Genomic DNA, 18283 nt, shown 5'->3' with positions numbered 1-18283 from the left:
GGTTCTTGGGCTTCGCGAATTTCTATAGGAAATTCATTAAAAATTATTCACTTATTGTAAAACCGCTTACTGACATGACTAGGAAGGGGACTGATTTTTCTAAATGGTCTGACGCCGCTAAAGTTGCTTTTTCCTCTCTAAAAGAGAGGTTTACCTCAGCACCTGTACTGGTCCAACCTGATGTCTCTCAGCCTTTTATTGTTGAAGTCGATGCGTCAGAGGTGGGAGTGGGGCGGTGCTGTCTCAGGGTCCGTCTCCTGGCAAATGGCGTCCTTGTGCTTTCTTTTCTAAAAAACTATCTGCAGCAGAAAAGAACTACGATATTGGCAATAGGGAACTATTAGCTATTAAACTTGCGTTTGAGGAGTGGCGTCATTTCTTAGAGGGGGCAGTCCACCCCGTCACTGTAATTACGGACCACAAAAATCTTCTGTACCTCGAATCAGCTAAGCGCCTCACCCCTAGACAGGCTAGGTGGTCGCTATTTTTTACCAGGTTTAACTTTGTGATTACCTATCGTCCTGGGGCAAAGAACACCAAGGCTGATGCACTATCTCGTTGTTTCCCTGGAGGGGGTAATGTGAGTGATCCGGTACCCATTCTTCAAAGAGGAGTGGTTGTTTCTGCGGTACACTCTGTTTTGGAGGGGAAGGTGTTAGAGGCCCAGGGGGACGCCCCGGTCTCTTGCCCCTCAGAGAAATTGTTTGTACCGTTGAACTTACGTTTCGAATTATTAAAGGAACATCATAATTCGGCACTTGCTGGGCACCCGGGTAGTAAAGCAACCTTGGAACTATTGTCTCGTCGTTTTTGGTGGCCAAGGTTGCGTCAGGATGTATTGGATTTTGTGTCTTCTTGTTCTACCTGTGCGCGCGCAAAAGTTTCACATACACGTCCTGCAGGGTCTCTATTACCACTCGTCATTCCCAATAGACCGTGGACACATCTGTCAATGGATTTTATCACTGACTTACCTTTGTCTGCGGGTAAAACAGTTATTTTGGTAGTAGTGGACAGGTTTAGCAAAATAGTACACTTCATTGCGTTACCCGCACTACCTAATGCTAAGACTCTTGCTCAGGTATTCGTCAGTGAAATCGTGAAGCTTCACGGGGTCCCCTCCGATGTTGTTTCGGATCGGGGTACCCAGTTTATTTCTAAATTTTGGAAAGCTTTTTGTTCTCGTTTGGGGGTACACTTGTCCTTTTCCTCTGCTTTCCATCCTCAGTCGAATGGACAGACTGAGCGTACCAACCAAAACCTTGAGACATATCTAAGATGTTTTGTGTCTGAAAACCAAGAGTTGTGGTCATCATATTTACCGTTAGCTGAGTTTGCCATAAATAATCGTCGTCAGGAATCCACTGGCAAGTCACCATTTCTTGGTGCATATGGTTTTCATCCCCAATTCTGTACTTTCAAAGAGGGGGGGTCTTCTGGGGTTCCCAAAGAGGAACGGTTTTCGTCATCTCTTTCATCGGTATGGCAGAAGGTGCAAGCTAACTTGAAAAATATGGGAGGTAAATACAAATGCATGGCTGATAAGAGACGGTCGCCAGGTCCGGACCTAGGAGTGAATGACTATGTGTGGTTGTCTACTAAGAATATTAAATTGAAGGTTCCCTCTTGGAAACTGGGTCCTAGGTTTATTGGCCCTTACAAAATTGTAGCCATCATCAACCCCGTGGCTTTTCGCCTGGAGTTACCTCAGACTTTTAAAATTCATAATGTTTTTCATAAGTCGTTACTCAAAAAAATATGTTCCACCTCTAGAACCATCACCGCTGCCACCCCCTCCTGTTGTCGTGGATGGTAACCTAGAATTTCAGATATCCAAAATTGTTAATTCTCGTCGGGTCCGCCGCTCTCTTCAATATCTGGTGCATTGGAGAGGTTACGGTCCCGAGGAAAGAATGTGGGTTCCTGCTTCTGAGGTAAACGCCGACAGGTTAGTTCGGGTTTTTCATGCCTCTCATCCTGGGAGACCTGGTCCTGAGTGTCCGGAGGCCCCTCGTAGAGAGGGGGGTACTGTCACGAGGGTGTCGAGGACCACGCCTGACTCCGTTATACCCGGGGTCAGGAAGTCGCAGCGGTTGGCTGCACGCTCTATTTAAGATAGGGCTGTTTTCCTTATGGTAGCTTTCTGGGTTTGCTTAGCAAACCCTTTTGGCTCACTCAGGGATCCGTAGCTCTTTCTCCTCAGCTGTTCCTTGTCCAGCACTCCCAGACCTCCTTATATTTCTCTCTCACACTTCTCTGGTTGCCAGAGATAGAGCTTCCTGCCTGGACATCTATTCTGACCTTCTGGAGCTGTGTTGCTGCGTTCGCTGGTAGTTGGTCCAGTACGCTACCCTCCAGATCCCTGTTGGACCTTTTTGGTTTATTGTGGTCGCCCACCTGGGTGTATGTGTTTGTATGTTTTGTCTGTCCTCTCCCTGGTGTTTCCCTCTTAGTGATAGTGGTGTGGACTAGCGATCCCACCGGCCTGTTCACTATCCAGGGCTCATATTAGGGAAAGCCAGGGTTTAGGCACGCGATCGCCGCACGGGTGAGGAACCCGTCTAGGGACGTCAGGGCAGTCAGGTGCCAGCCGCAAGGTGAGTTAGGGGTCACCACCTTTCCCTCTCCCTTGGGCAGGGCTTTCCCTGTTTTCCTCCCTGTGCGTGTCGTCGGTCATTACATTACTTTACTGAGAGAATAGTGGATGCATGGAATAGCCTTCCTGCAGAAGTGGTAGCTGCAAATACAGTGAAGGAGTTTAAGCATGCATCGGATAGGCATAAGGCCATCCTTCATATAAGATAGGGCCAAGGGCTATTCATAGTATTCAGTATATTGGGCAGACTAGATGGGCCGAATAGTTCTTATCTGCTGACACATTCTATGTTTCTATGTAATAGCACATAATAAAATGATGCAGCAGATTTTCTAGCAGTCCAGTGTAAAACCACTAACATATGGCACATGCAGCTTTGCTGCATATTAGTGTTTAGTAATATTCACTGTTCAATGGGCTCTACTAAATGTATTTTCTTATATAAAGGTAATATAGATGAACAAAATACAGTAACCGTTTAACAACAAACAAAACTTGGCATTACCTCTAATATGTGAAAAAAAAAAAATTCTACTGGCTGAAACTTTTGGCCGACATATTTTATGATGGTATAGCTGCTGACAACTTCAGCCTCCTCCATTGAACATTTTTTTAGCTTTGGGATGAAGGGTTTCTTCTACACTTATTAACTGCAACATGTGGGGTCTTTTACTAAGACCGACGTTTTCTACAGTGATCTTGATATACCCCTGTGCAACCAGAGGATACTGTACATTTAATTGACGACTAGGCCAGTGGCATACATAGAGAAGTAAGGGCCCCATAGCAAGGATCAAACCAGGCCCTCACACAGGACAGAAGGGTTTCTGCCTAAACCCCTTTCAATGACCCATGGGCCATTTTTTCCACTGCCTCATTTGCTAAAAGTAGTTCCCTTCGAGGGTAGAGACCTTAGGAGATAATCCCAACTAAGTCTGTGCCCCCTCTTGCTCTGGGCTCCAAAGCAGTCGCATGGTCTGCCACAATGGTAGTCACACTGATGGACTATGCACACGTCATAAATGAAGTGCATCTTCCAACAGTCTGGGCACCTAGAATAAGATCAACACCAGCTCATAGCTGGCATAGATTTCAGGCATCATTAATGCCAGTTTCATGGTGATATTTACCCTTAGGGGAAATTTTTCATAATTTAAATATGCAACAGTTTTCTGGCCTGAAAAAGTTGCAAACCACATGTTTATGACATTTTCAACAACACTTGTGCAAACATTTTTGCGATTAGCAACTAAGCAAGCTTTCCTTCACACCAGTTTTAAATCTCCCCTTTGTGTTTAGCCAACAATGTGGCTTATGCTAGATGAGACGTTTGGTGCATCTTTAGACACTTTACACCACCTATTGGTTGTGTCAAACTTTTGTGCTAAAATTTTGGTGCATGTTGGGACATCTTGAACCACCCTTAGCTAAGTCATGCCTCTTATCAAGTGTGGCACAAAATATTTAAATGTATCAATTACCTCAATACAAAAATATTATATGTAGAGGTATCTCGTCTTACACCAATTACTATTGCACTTTTTCACAGTGGACTGGGTATATCAATAAAACATAACTTTTACTAGTTACAATTAAAAATAAAGCAATTTACATAACGTGCTCAGACACCTGGAAGGGGTAAGATATATCCATTTATTACTTTGGTATTGATTACGGTCAGGTGACAGAGAAAAATAATTTGTATATTTTGGTGTTTTCTCACTGCATATTCTTTTGAGCACGTTATTTAAATAGCTTTATTTTTAATTGTAACTAGTAAAAGTTATGTTTTATTGATATACCCAGTCCACTGTGAAATAGTGCAATAGTAATTATTTTTTGTATTGAGGTAATTGATACATTTAAGTATATTACCCCATGGATATGGCAGGATTTCTCAGTACAGGCTTTAACTCTGATACCTGGCTGACAGAGGCCAAGGAGTTTTTTCTGATAAGAAATACTGTCAAAAGAAATTTACACCGTCTTTTAAGGCGGCTTTCAAGGAGCTGGCCAGAATCTACAAGGAACAGATAGTTTCTTGGTGGGAAGTCCAGAGCCTTGAAAACTACCTTAAACATAAAATAGTCCCTAGGGGTCTAAGAATAACATTAACTCCTGCGGCTAGGTGTAAAAATGCTTCATTGATGACCAAATGGGAGCAGGAAGCGACCAGTAGCTCCCTTTGTGTTATGCAAATCTTATTAGAACAAGAACGACTTACACTAGAAGGACTAGATAGGAAACTGAAAGAACAGATTAATATTACTCAATCTTTCTCTCAGGAACCCGAGTTTAGTGCAAAAGAAAAACAGCTACAGGCCACGCTAGATCGCTTTCAATATCATCTTAAAGAAAGAAAGCGCAAACCGTTCTTACACGACCTGGCAGATTTTGACTCTGATAAGGAACTAAACACGGGCACCAATAAAAATACGGTGAGAGGCAAGGGGAGAGGTAGGAAGAACTATAGAGGGAGTCCGCAAAATAGAGGCAATCAGGGGTTTTTAAATCTGAACCCGTCATATCCCCTACGGAACTGCCCCCAACAATATCCTGGAACAACTCTGGCCCAAAAATAATTAACCTATCGGCTCGCCTCTTAAATGCTTCTGAGACTAGGATTTTAGAAAAGGGACTTAGTCTAAGTTTAGTCTTTTTAGGACAATAGTAGATATCAATTTATTTGCATGAAAATTGAGGTGGTTTAAACCTTTTCGTAACAATTCCAAAGCCTGAAATTGGGGGTCCCCATGGAGATGGTGGAGGACGTTAAACTTTTTCAGAGTCTAGCCTCACAAAATAAATGTGGTGAAGGAGAGGGCCCCTTTACATCGCTAAAGAAAAAAAACACCAAAACTCCACCTTTTGGAGACACAAATTGCATTGATGTGTTTTTAAACATGGTGAGTAGTGAGCTAGAATCCACATATTTGCACTTCACTCCACCAAATTGTACAAAGGAGGAATTGAAATCTCTAGATGATTTAGAGCAAGACAAGAACATAACTATCAAACCCTATAACAAGGGAGGCAATACAGTCATTCTTGACACTATTGCATATAAATCTACGAGTGAGGCTCTATTAGCACCACGGGATTGTTACGAGGTACTGGAGAGGGACCCTACTATTCAATATAAACAAGAATTGAAGTACCTCCTAGATGCAGCTAAAATGGATAAATTAATTAACCAGTATGAATATAATTTTCTCCTCCCTCAGCACCCCCAAACGGCCACGATTTACTGCCTCCCGAAAATTCATAAGTTGACAGCTTGAGTCAGTATGTGGGTATCTATATAGATCAAATACTTTCACCTTTTGTAACAGCTCTCCCCTCATATGTGCGAGACACAGGGGACCTTTTATAACAATTGGAAGGCATACATCTGGAGAAGGGATGCATTTTAGAGAGTATAGATGTAGAGGCCTTATACTCCTCCATTCCTCATGAATATGGCCTACATGCATTCGCACACTTTCTGTCTACACGTGGACGCCTGTACACAGCGCACAATCCAATTTGTTCTCCGACTACTTGAGTTTTCCCTGACACAGATTTTTTTGGTTTTTAATGGCAGGTCAGTGCCCCTGAGCTGGCCACCAGCTCAGGGGCACTGCGATGGGGAGCCCCTGTGCCCCCTCGTATGCAAACCTGTTCCTGGGCTGGTGGGAAAGAACCTGGGTTTTCAAGGATGAGACAACCATGGAGCTACAGAATATTCAGATGTGGGCACGTTTTATTGACAATGTGTTTGTGATTTGGAAAGGTAGCTCTGAATTATTTATCACTTGGGCCAATGGGCTGAATACTAACCATCTTGGTTTGAGATTCACTTCAGAGTGTAATCCAACCAAATTACCTTTCCTAGACATTTGCATCATCAAGAATTCAAATTCAAAATAATTTGTATATTTTAGTGTTTTCTCACTGCCTTTTCTTTTGAGCACGTTATGTAAATTGCTTTATTTTTCATTGTAACTAGTAAAAGTTATGTTTTATTGATATACCCAGTCCACTGTAAAATAGTGCAATAGTGGCACAAAATATGTCTAAAAAACCATAATAAATTTGGTACGAAGCATGATCATCACATTTTTGGAGCAAATTAAGTTAAAATTTTGGTTAGCAAATCTCCTCCAGTGATTTCTTTTTACACTGCAGTTTATGCAGTTTTTTTGCAGTCAGAAGTGGATTTAAGATGAATTGGAAATATAAAGAAATGATTTAAATATCCTTTTCCTACAGGATCCATTTCTGACTTTGGCTCATAAACTGCAGTGGTCGTGTGTGTAAACCACCCTAATTGGATAATATTGCCTCTGGTTAGCAGGGCTTACAGCAGTTTAGGAGAAATGTTTGTAAAGTTTACAGCAAGCTTACTTTACTTCACTTTCTATACTTTTTGGCTTCAGTTTTGGAAAGTGACCTAATAAAATCTGCAGACTGGTGCACCATCATTTATTTCATTGCCTGCCTGAGTCTGAACACTAATGTAACCTGTGGGAGGCGGATTCCATGGTAACACGTTTCCGGTTTAATGCTTTAATCTGTTACCTGCTGCTAATGAAACTGAGAATGCCTATAGACATTTGCCAGGTTTTAGTAATCTGCAATTTATCCTATCATTTTTTAGGGGGTGATGTTGATAATAAGAGCAATCCAAATACCAGCATCTAGTATTTATACTTTTATACTAAACTAATAGTGTTTTCATATTAGTAACAGATTTAATCTTGATGTAAAAAAATGAACAATTAACACAAAGAGGGTATATTTACGAGTGACTGAAATTCCTGTAACTAAAAATCAGCTCCATACATGACATGGATTTCTTCAAGTTCTACTCAGATGAATTGTAGTGTTGATCGAGCACCAAAGTGCTCAGGTGTTCGGGTGCTCGGGTTGAACACCTCTGGATGTTCGGGTCCTCTACCAAGCACCCGAGCACAATGGAAGTCAATGGGAGAACCTGAGCATTAAAACAGGCTCCCCCTGCTCTGAAGAGGGGAGGGTGTCTGGTTCATAAGAAAAGGTCAGAAATTGATGGAAACACCACTGAAATGGTTCGGGAACAGCATGGGGAGGATGTCTGGATGCATTTTGGACTCCCAGGTCGCTGCTGGGATGTTATCCGAGTAGTACGCCACTTTTACAGACTGACAATAATACGCACAAAACAGAAGATAAAATCGATTTTAGAGGAAAAATTGTTAGGAAGCATTCTTTCCTGTATTTCCTGTACTTGTATATAAAATGCAAGTGCTGCCAAAAATTACAAGGAAGAGGCACTCTGATACAACCTGTATATCACATAATGGAGGGCCTCATTTACATTGTGGTACAATTGTTCAGGTAGTGGGACTCCTACACTCATAAAGCCTATGCACTAAGTGAAAGGGATTCCAAAAATTACAAGGAACCGGCACTCCAATACACCCTTTATTACACATAAAGGAGGGCATGATACACCCTTAAAAAATTAGGATTGATGACCAGCAAGGGTGACCCTCTAAAACATTACGGACAAGGGCCTGCTGCTGAGCTGACCATCAAAAACATTAGGGGTGAGGGTCTGCTGCAGATCTGACTCTCTAAAACATTAGGGGCGAGTGCCTGCTGATGATCTGAGCATCAAAAAAATTATGGGTCGAGTGCCTGCAACTTAGCTGACCATTGAAAAAATTATGGGTGAGGGCCTGCTGGTGAGCAGACCCTGTAAAACATTATGGTTGAGGGCCTGCTGGTGAGCTAACCCTCAAACATTATATGCGAGGGCCTGGTGGTGAGCTGACCCTCTAAAACATTATATGTGAGGGCCTGCAGGCGAGCTGACCCTCTAAAAGATTGTAGGTGAGGGCCTGCTGGTGCACTGACCCTCTAAAAGATTGTAGGTGAGGGCCTGCTGGTGAGCAGACCCTGTATAACATTATGGTTGAGGGCCTGCTGGTGAGCTAACCCTCAAACATTATATGCGAGGGCCTGCTGGTGAGCTGACCCTCTAAAACATTATATGTGAGGGCCTGCAGGCAAGCTGACCCTCTAAAAGATTGTAGGTGAGGGCCTGCTGGTGCACTGACCCTCTAAAAGATTGTAGGTGAGGGCCTGCTGGTGAGCTGACCCTCTAAAACATTATATGCAAGGGCTTGCAGGTTAGCTGACCCTCTACAACATTAGGAGCGAGGGAAGACTAATAAGCATGTTGATATGATGGAAGAGGAGGAGTATAAGAAAAGGAAGATTGAACCATATACTCTTTTTTGTGGTGGAAGGGGTGCACGGGAATACAGTGTATTCAGTATATTATAAAAACACACATTTTAAAGTGCCTTTATGTTCAGCCGCTTTCCTCTGGTGGAGTAGAGAAGTCAGGGGCAATCCAGGTCTTGTTCACTTTTATAAGAGTCAACTGGTCAGCATTTTCAGTTGACAGGCGGATGCGCTTATCAGTTATTATGCCCCCAGCAGCACTAAATACCCGCTCTGACAAAATGCTGGCAGCAGGGCAGGCCAGCACGTCCAAGGCGTAGAGCGCCAGTTCGTGCCACGTGTCCAGTTTGGACACCCAGTAGTTGAAAGGCACAGAGGGATCATTGAGGATGCTGACACGGTCTGCTACGTACTCCTTCACTATCTTCCAAAATGTTTCCCTTCTTGTGACACAGGTCGCGCATCAGGGTGAGGGTGCTGGCGGGGTGTCATGAAACTGTCCCAGGCTTTGGAGAGTGCTGCCCTGCCTCTGTTGAAACTGCTGTGTGTTCCCCTTGTCACCTCTCCTCAGTTGCCCAAGGGACTACGTACTCTGCTGCCAGCGTTGTCAGCTGGAAATTTTTGGAGCAATTTTTCAACAAGGACCTTCTGGTATTGCACCATTTTGCTTGTCCTCTCCACCACAGGAATGAGAGATGAGTTCTCTTTGTAGCGGGTGTCGAGAAGGGTGAACAACCAGTAATCGGTGTTGTCCAAGATGCGTAAAGCGTGTGGGTCACAGGAAAATCAGCCTAACATAAAGTCAGCCATGTGTGCCATAGTCCCAACAGGCAAGACTTCGCTGTCGTCATCAGGAGGATCACTCTAAATCTCCTCATCCTCTTCCTCCTCTTCTGCCCATCCACGCTGAACAGATGGAATTAAATGTCCATTGGTACAACCCTCTGTAGAGGAGGCAACCATATCCTGCTCCTCCTCCTTCTCAACATCCAATTTGCACTGAGAAGACTAACTGAGGGTGGTCTGGCTATCACCCTGTGTAATGTCTTCCCCCATTTTAACCTCTTCCACATGCAAAGCGTCGGCCTTAATTGTGAGCAGCGAGCATTTGAGTAGACTTACAGCCTTCCTGCCTGTGAGATCCAGGGGGCTGGATATCACAGGCTGTCACGGAAGGCAGCCACGATGCCTAAGGAAAGCATTGGGCTGCCTTCTCTGCCATCGGGTCCCCATCACAGCAGCGCGGGGACCCGATGGCTGCCTCCTCCCTGCATGGACATCGCACGTGCCGCAGTCAGCGCTGACCGCAGCTGTGCAGTGGTTAGTATGCACTGATGCCGGCGCATACTGCAGGGGTCCGGATATCAGTGACTCCGGGGTCCCCACCGCTGATCGGGCGGGTGCAGCTCCTGCACCCGCCCGATCAGCGCACCGTACATGTACGGTGCTGGGCATGAAGAGGTTAAAACCTCAGAGGTCAGACATCCATGCCCACTCCTCGCTTGTGAAGAGCAGAAGCTGACTGGAAAGGCAACGACCATGTTGCAGCTGGTATTCCACTACTGCCCTCTGCTGCTCACAAAGTCTGGACAACTTGTGGAACGTCACGCGTGCTCACATCGCACAACAGTCCGTGAGCTGGCAATTGTAAGCGCTGCTGCAGCGTTGACAGACTGGCGGAAGCTGTCGCAGAAATGGGCACATACGCCGCGCAAATTCACCAGTAGCTGAGGCAAATTGGGGTAGGTTTTGAAAAACCGCTGAACCAGTAAGTTGAAGACGTGGGCTAGGCATGGGATGTGTGTGAGCTTGCTGACCTCCAAAGCTGCCACCAAGTTACAGCCATTTTCAAACACAACCATGCCTGGTTCTAGGTTGAGTGGTGAGAGCCAGAGCTCAGTCTGGTCTCTTATCCCCTGCCACAGCTCTGCGTCGGTGTGCTGTTTGTCACCTAAGCAGATTAGCTTAAGCATGGCCTGTTGACGCTTCCCCACTGCAGTGCTACACTGCTTCCAGCTACTGACTGATGGCTGACTGGTGCTGCAAGATGATAATTCAGTGGTGGAAGTGGAGGAGGAGGCGGAGAAGTGGGGGTTAGAGCCATTAACGTAGGTGGTGGCGAAAACCGTGATGGAATTAGGCCCTGTAATCCTTGGCGTCGGTAGCACCTGTGCCATCCCAGGGTACGACTCGCTCCCGGCCTCCACAACAATAACCCAGTGTGTGCTGTCAGGGAAATGTAGCGTCCCTGGCTGAAAGCTCTTGTCCATGTGTCAGTGGTTAAGTGGACCTTCCCAGTAACTGCATTAGTCAGGGCACGGGTGATGTTACGGGACACATGCTGTTGTAAGGCGGGCACGGCACACCGTGAAAAATAGTGGCAGCTGGGGACTGCATAATGAGGGATGGCTGCCGACATCAGGCTGTGGAAGGCCTCAGTATCCACAAGCCTAAATGGCAACATTTCTAGGGCCAGTAATTTGGAAAGCTGAGCATTTAGTGCTATGGCCTGTGGGTGGGTGGCTGGGTATTTGCACTTGCGTTCAAATGCCTGAGGTAAGGACATTTGTACGCTGCGCTGGGACACGGAGGTGGATGTGGTCGCTGATGGTGCTTGCAAAGGTCCAGGTGCAGGGCGGGAGGTATCCTGGCCTGTGCCTTCAACAAGGGATTGGCCAGTACATAACACAGGGGAAGAGGAGGCAGTAGTGTGACCCGCAGACACAGATTGTGGACCCAGGCGTTCGGCCCACCTATTAGGGTGCTTTGATGCCATGTGGCGGATCCTGCTGGTGGTTGTGAGGTTGCTAGTGTTTACGCCCCTGCTCATTTTTGTATGGCACAGGTTGCAAATTACAATTCTTTTGTCGTCCGCACTTTACTCAAAAATGCGCCAGACTGCGGAACACCTACCCCGAAATATTTCCGCAAGGGTGTGCTCCGATGAACTGTTGCGGGCCTGTTTGGTGTGGCCCGCCTTCTCCCTTTTGCCACCCCACTGCCTCTTCCAGCCTGTTGCGGTGCTGCGGATCCCTCCCCCTCTGTACTCCCAGGTTGGGTTAGTGACTTCATCGTCCACCACCTCCTCTACCACTTCCTCGCTCTGCTCATCCTCCTGACTTGTTGACCTAACAACAACCTCAGTTATTGACAACTGTGTCTCATCCTTATCATCAGCCTCTTGAGACACGAATAGCCGTTGACTTATTGCCAACTGTGTCTCATCATCATCCACCTCGTGAAACACTAATTGCCGTTCCCCACTGTCATCTTCTTGTGACTGTGGATGCTCAAGAGTTTGGGAATCGGGGCACAAGATCTCATGTCCCTCTTCAAGCGGGCTTGTCGAGAGGCCCAAATGAAGGACTAGCGCTGAAAAGAGCTCCTCGGAATATCTGAGTGTGGGATCACTTGTTTAGCAAGACTCTCCATGGTGGGAGGAAGAAGGATCAGGGTGAGGATTGTGTTGACCAGACTCTTGGCTACTGAGACTGAACTTTGTGGAAGACAGGGTGGAGGTAAACAGACTGTAAGCATTATCTGTTGCAATCCAACCGACCACCTGGTTGCACTGGTCTGACTTCGAGAGCCTTGTCCTGCGCCGCCCTGCAAACTGGGACATGATTGTTTTTCTTGTGCTCTGGCAGCAGGCACAGTTTCAACGTGCCCAGGGCCACGGCCTCTACGTGCACCATCAGCATCACGGCCACTTCCCTGTCCCTTACTGCTCCCCTTCTTCATATTAAATGTTATATATACTTAAAAGTACAGTAGCGTAGGATTTGTAAGTGTATGCGCCAAAAAGTTAAAGGTTTTTGGGATGTGGAAACGTCACACAAAAGATATACCACAGATAATGTCGCTGATGTCAGCAGCGGCTAATAAAAAATGACAGGGATGTCACAGGTATTTGGGATGTGGAAACATTACACAGGAGATGTACCCCAGGTAATGTCACTGTCCACAGTGGACACCGTCTATGGAAAAAGTACACTGGATGTCACTGATATTTTTTGGATGTGCACACGTTACACAGGAGATGTAGCGCAGCTAATGTCACTGTCCGCAGCGGACACCGTCTACAGAAAAAGTACACTGGTTGTCACAGATATTTTTGGGATACGCACACGTTACACAGGAGATGTAACGCAGATAATGTCGCTGTCTGCAGCGACCTAACTATTGCACGCTATTAAGCGCAGGATGCGCTAAAAATAGATATTGCTGCCAGATACAACAATAGTCCTTAAAAGGCCTTTTGGGTCTGTAAAGTTTTAGCAATTTAGCGCAGGTTACGCTAAAAATATATATTGCTGCTGCCACACACAACAATAGTCCTTAAAAGGACTTTTGGGTCTCTGACAAGTTTTTCTACTTAAATAAAAAAAAACACTCCCTACACTATCTTTACCTTCAGCACAGCTCTCCCTGACTAACGCTGAGCCGAACACGTGTCATCAGGTGCTATATAGCACTTGATTGCGCTTTCTGGACAGCCAATCACTGTAATGCCAGTAACCAACATGGCTACAGCATTACAGTGAAGGGCAGTACTTACCTGCACGTTTATTGGCTGTGTAGCAGGGAGGAGACTCGAGCATTGCGCTCGAGCACAAGTGGTGTTCGGCCGAGCATACTCGATCAACACTAATAAATTGCAGACACAGAAAATTCTGCAATAAATGTGCTACGTGTGAACATGACTTTGAAACTATTGTTGATATTGATAATCAAGCCCCAGAGTGCTTAGAACTGGTCAAATAAGCTCAATATAACACTGGAAGTGTTAAAGACCATGGAACCGGATGTCACCTATAAGGGTCCATTCACACGTCCGTTGTTTCTTTCCTGATCTGTTCCGTTTTTTGCGGAAAAGATCTGGACCAGTTCTGTATCCATTCATTTTCAATGGGTCCTGAAAAAAATCGGACAGCTCAATGTCTGATTTTTTTTTTCAGGACCCATTGAAAATGAATGGGTACAGAAACAACGGACGTGTGAATGGACCCTAACAGTCACTTTTCCCAAGTCCTAACTGTGACAAATGGTATTCAGATACCCCCAAGGACTTCAGCAGTATGGCTGAATTGCATCGGATGGTCACAAGAACAGCATACAAAACACATATCATCATTGGCAGAAAACCAGTCCACTAAACACATTCTTTGGTGGATGACAGGGACTGAAAGCTGAGGGCCATGGTAGGAAAAGAAGATTCAACAATAGAGTGGATGGTAGATGCAGGGCCGGTGCAAGGATTTTTGCCGCCCTAGGCAAGATAAAAATTGCCGCCCACCCTTATCAGATGATCTGCCCATATCATGACATCACATATGTTCCACCCCTTTCTCAGCTTTTAAATAAAAAGAACTGCTAGGTTTCCCTTAGGGTTAATCCAGCTTCTTGTAGCTGTCTTTTTTTGCGGAACGGAATTGCGGACCCATACATTTCTATGGGGCCGCATGACGTGCGGCCCCGATCCGGAATTGCGGATCCGCAATTCCGATCCGGAAAAAAAATAGAACATGTCCTATTCTTGTCTGCAATAGCGGACAAGAATAGGCATATTCTGTTAGTGCCGGCAATGTGCAGTCCGCAAAATGCGGAACGCACATTGCTGCTGTCCGTGTTTTGCGAATCCGTGGATCCGCAAAACACACATGGATGTGTGAATGGACCCTAAATGTGAGGTAAATTAGTTTCCAATGTAGTATTAATAACTAAACAATTACATAATAAACATATTGCATTGTCTACTTACCATCAGGACAATAAGATGATCTGGTCTCTGGCTGCAGTCTGGCTCTTGGTCTGGCTCTGGGGACTCCCTTGTCACTCTCTTCTCCCCCACTCCCTCCCTTGTCACTCTCATTATTCCCCCCTCCCCCCTCCCTTGTCACTCTCATTCCCCCCCTCCCTTGTCAATGTCATTATTCCCCCCCTCCCTTGTCAATCTCATTATACCCCCCCTCCCTTGTCACTCTCATTATTCCACCCCGGCACCCCCCTCCCTTGTCACTCTCATTATTCCACCCCGGCACCCCCCTCCCTTGTCACTCTCATGATTCCACCCCCCCTCCCTTGTCACTCTCATTATTCCCCCCCTCCCCCCTCCCTTGTCACTCTCATTATTTCCCCCCTCCCTTGTCACTCTCATTATTCCCCCCCTCCCTTGTCAATGTCATTATTCCCCCCCCCTCCCTTGTCAATGTCATTATTCTCCCCCTCCCTTGTCAATGTCATTATTCCCCCCCCCCTCCCTTGTCAATGTCATTATTCCCCCCCCCCTTGTCAATGTCATTATTCCCCCCCTCCCTTGTCAATGTCATTAGTCCTCCCCCTCCCTTGTCAATCTCATTATTCCCCCCACACACACACCTCTAGTGTAGCGTGGCCGAGCTCTCTTCGGTCCGCGGTACAGGAGCATTTGTTTCCTGTACCCGGCCGGACTGACAGGAAGTGCACACTAAGTGAGCACTTCCTGTCAGTCCGGCCGGGTACAGGAAACAAAAGCTCCAGTACCGCGGACCGAACAGAGCTCGGCCACGCTACATTAACAAAAGCACAGAGCAGACACACAGCAGGCGCAGGCTGCGCAGCAATGAGCCGGCGGCCGGAGATTCAAATTAGAGCGGCAAGCGCTCAGGACTCTGTCCGGAGATTCAGGAGGCGCAGCATGAGGGGCGCCGCCGGCCGAACTTATATAACCAACTTTTTTCTTTTTTTTTTTACACCGCAACGGGCGCCCCCTGCTAAATGGCGCCCTAGGCGACTGCCTAAGTCGCCTGACTGGTGGCGCCGGCCCTGGGTAGATGACAAATAAATGACCATGAGCAGAAATGAAGTGTAAAGGCCGATTCATTGGCCTGTATTTGTGGGAGGGGCTTGGCCACCTACTTCAACGGCCGGCACCCTCCCACATGCGTACGACGTGCAGAGTTCTAGCGTGCGCTCGTACCTGGCAGTCCTGGTCGGAAGAGTAGGTGAGTGGACGTCCGTGCGCTGGTTCAGGCCTTTTGTAAGTAGGGGCCGCCATGCGCCGGGCCACTGCATGGCTGACTGTAGACAGCGGGGGGGCGGGCCTCGGCACTACGGGGGGTCCCTCCCGCCCGTTGCAAACGCCGCCACTTCAGCCGCCGGCGGGGGTGGGGGTCCGAGCCCACGGAGACGCTCCTCTCTCCTCCACCACTCAGGTCCGGTCACGACACCACTCTCCGGCGGGGGGGGCGGGGCTCGCGGTCACAACAGGACCTCCCCCCGCCCGCCTCCCCGGCCGCTTCCGCCCTTCCACCTCGCGCGTACAGCCAGTGCTACCCCGCTCCCTCACGTGGTGGGCGCACGCAGTCTGCGGTGGGCCGGCCCCCTAGCTAGGGGAGGCACCCCTGCGACGTGCGCCCTACCGGGGGGCGGGGCGGCACCACGAGGCTCTGCCCATCTCAACACGGAGCTGGGGATGGGCCACACAAGCTCCCCCGTTACCCCAGGTCTGCCAGGGGGCACCACCGTTCTCCCCACGTGGTGGAGGGGCCCAGCCGGCGGTGGGTCGGCCCCTCATGGAATAAGGGGGCACCCCTGCACTGGGCACCCCATCAGGGAGCGCCGGGCCCCCCACGTGGCACGTTCGCACATTAGAAGGGGGGAGGCCATGTCTGATAAAGCCTCCCCCTATGCCAGGGGGCAGCACCGTTTCCCCACGTGGTGGAGATGCCCAGCCGGCGGTGGGTTGGCCCCTCAGAGGTAGGAGGGCTCCCCCGCACTGAGCTCTCCATCAGGGACCGGTGAGGCCCCCCACGCGGCATTTCTAGTTTTTGGCTAGGTGGGGCCCTCGACGCCGGGGGCCCCCCCTGTGTCAACTTCATGCCAGAGGGCTGCGCTGCTCCCCACGCAGCAGTAGTGCTCAGCCGGCGGGCGGCCCAGCCCCGGGACGGCAGGGGGCCCCGCACTGAGCACCCTGTCAGGGACACGCGCTGCTCTCCACGTGGCACCTGAGACATGTTGGCGTGGGGTGTCGGCCGTTGCCCAGAGGTCCACCCCCACTTGGTTAACGGTGCCAGGGAACCCCGCGCTCCCCACGTGGTTGCCGTGAAGCACGGTGGGGCTCGCAGCGGCCCCGCTCCTCGCCCACACCAAAGTCTGGCACAGGCCGCTGTGCCGCTTAGACAGGTAGGGGTTTTTTACCGCCAACGTCAGGTAGTGGTCAATGTCAATCAGTATGCCTACTCTCGTTAGCCGACCATACCTTCTACTCACAACCCACGTTCTACAATTTAGCCTTACGCATTGACTGGTTCTTTTGTTGTTCCGTTGTTGTTTTCCAGGTTCTAAGCAGTTATTAGTCAGAGAGAAGTTGGTTTGGATCTCAGTTGATTTTCCTTGTCAACCAAGGTAGTGGGGGTACACCTTGGGGGACGGGTAGGTGCTGCCTTTGTCAGGCTTGTGTCTCATGCATTACTTTACGTACAGGTTGTTCTGTGTTCATTGATACTTCCGTGAAAGTCAGAGTGTAGTGCTTCTCAGTTGGTAAGTACGGCAGGTCTCCTTGCATGGACTACCGGGTGGCGGTTCCTGGCCACTCCTTCACGGCTCTTCTGGTGTCAACGTACATTCCTCACGGGGATAGTTCACCCTTTCGTTACGTGGTTTAGACTGCTGCACGGTTTCCGGCGGTCATTTAGGCTAGACGGTCATTTTAGGTTACTGTTTTCACAGCCACGATGTCACACGCGTCAGACATCGTTGAAGCGTCAGTGGACGAGGTCGTAGCAGAGACATCCGAAGGGGGCAGTATACCGTCCCTACGTGCTTGGACCATCCCCAGGCTTATGGCGGCGCTGACAAAGCAGGGCGTCCCTTTCCCGGCATCTGCCAGAAAAGCGGAACTGTATCGCCTATGGAAAGACTCCCTGGTACCCAGTACCAATGATCCCCCTGCGGCCACGATGCAAACTTCGCTGACTCAGATACATGTCATGCTAAACAGTCTGACGTCTGCCGTCACGTCCATGCAGGCGAGGTTGGAGTCTATCGAGGCTCGCAGCGCAGTCCTACCAGTTTCCTCCCTCGAGGTTGCGGTCGCCTCCACCTCTGCCGCCGCAGACATTCGCTCTGTCCAGTCCGTCCCCAACGTGACTCCCTCCCACTTTGTCCCGATCAACATCAGGAAGGACATCCTGGAGGGTAGGGATGTCAATCTTGCGTCTCTATTGATAGCCTCCAGGGACCTATCTGACAACAAGGTCATAGCTTGCGGGGAAGTGTCAGTGGTACTGAGAAGCCGCGACCACCGGCTCAACCGCAAATTGTCCATACCGGAATTCGTCATGGCGTTCAGCCTTTTCAGGGACGTGATTTGCACTGCCAGGCCGGACAGGAGGGAGGAACTAGACCTGTATCTCTTTAGGGTCACAGAGTTGGGTCACAGGTATGGAGGGAGCGCATTCTATGACTACCACTGTTCATTTTCAGCCAAGGCGG

At 48.2% G+C, this 18283-nt stretch overlaps 1 protein-coding gene and 1 long non-coding RNA gene across 2 annotated transcripts in view; one reads left to right on the top strand and one right to left on the bottom strand.

Moving 5' to 3' along the window:
- The window catches only part of RYR3 (ryanodine receptor 3), a 734312-nt gene that overhangs the window by 54390 nt on the left and 661639 nt on the right, over positions 1 to 18283 (top strand). The window lies entirely within an intron of this gene.
- On the bottom strand, positions 884 to 17219 carry LOC120982448. Its single transcript, XR_005774901.1, has 3 exons — positions 17074 to 17219; positions 4519 to 4522; positions 884 to 896 (listed from the first exon to the last, which is right to left on the bottom strand). It is a non-coding gene; the product is annotated as an uncharacterized LOC120982448 (long non-coding RNA).

The sequence above is a fragment of the Bufo bufo genome, chromosome 11 (genome assembly GCF_905171765.1).
Source record: "Bufo bufo chromosome 11, aBufBuf1.1, whole genome shotgun sequence".
NCBI classification, from domain to species: Eukaryota; Metazoa; Chordata; class Amphibia; order Anura; family Bufonidae; genus Bufo; species Bufo bufo.
This window is presented reverse-complemented; position numbering and strand designations above follow the sequence as displayed.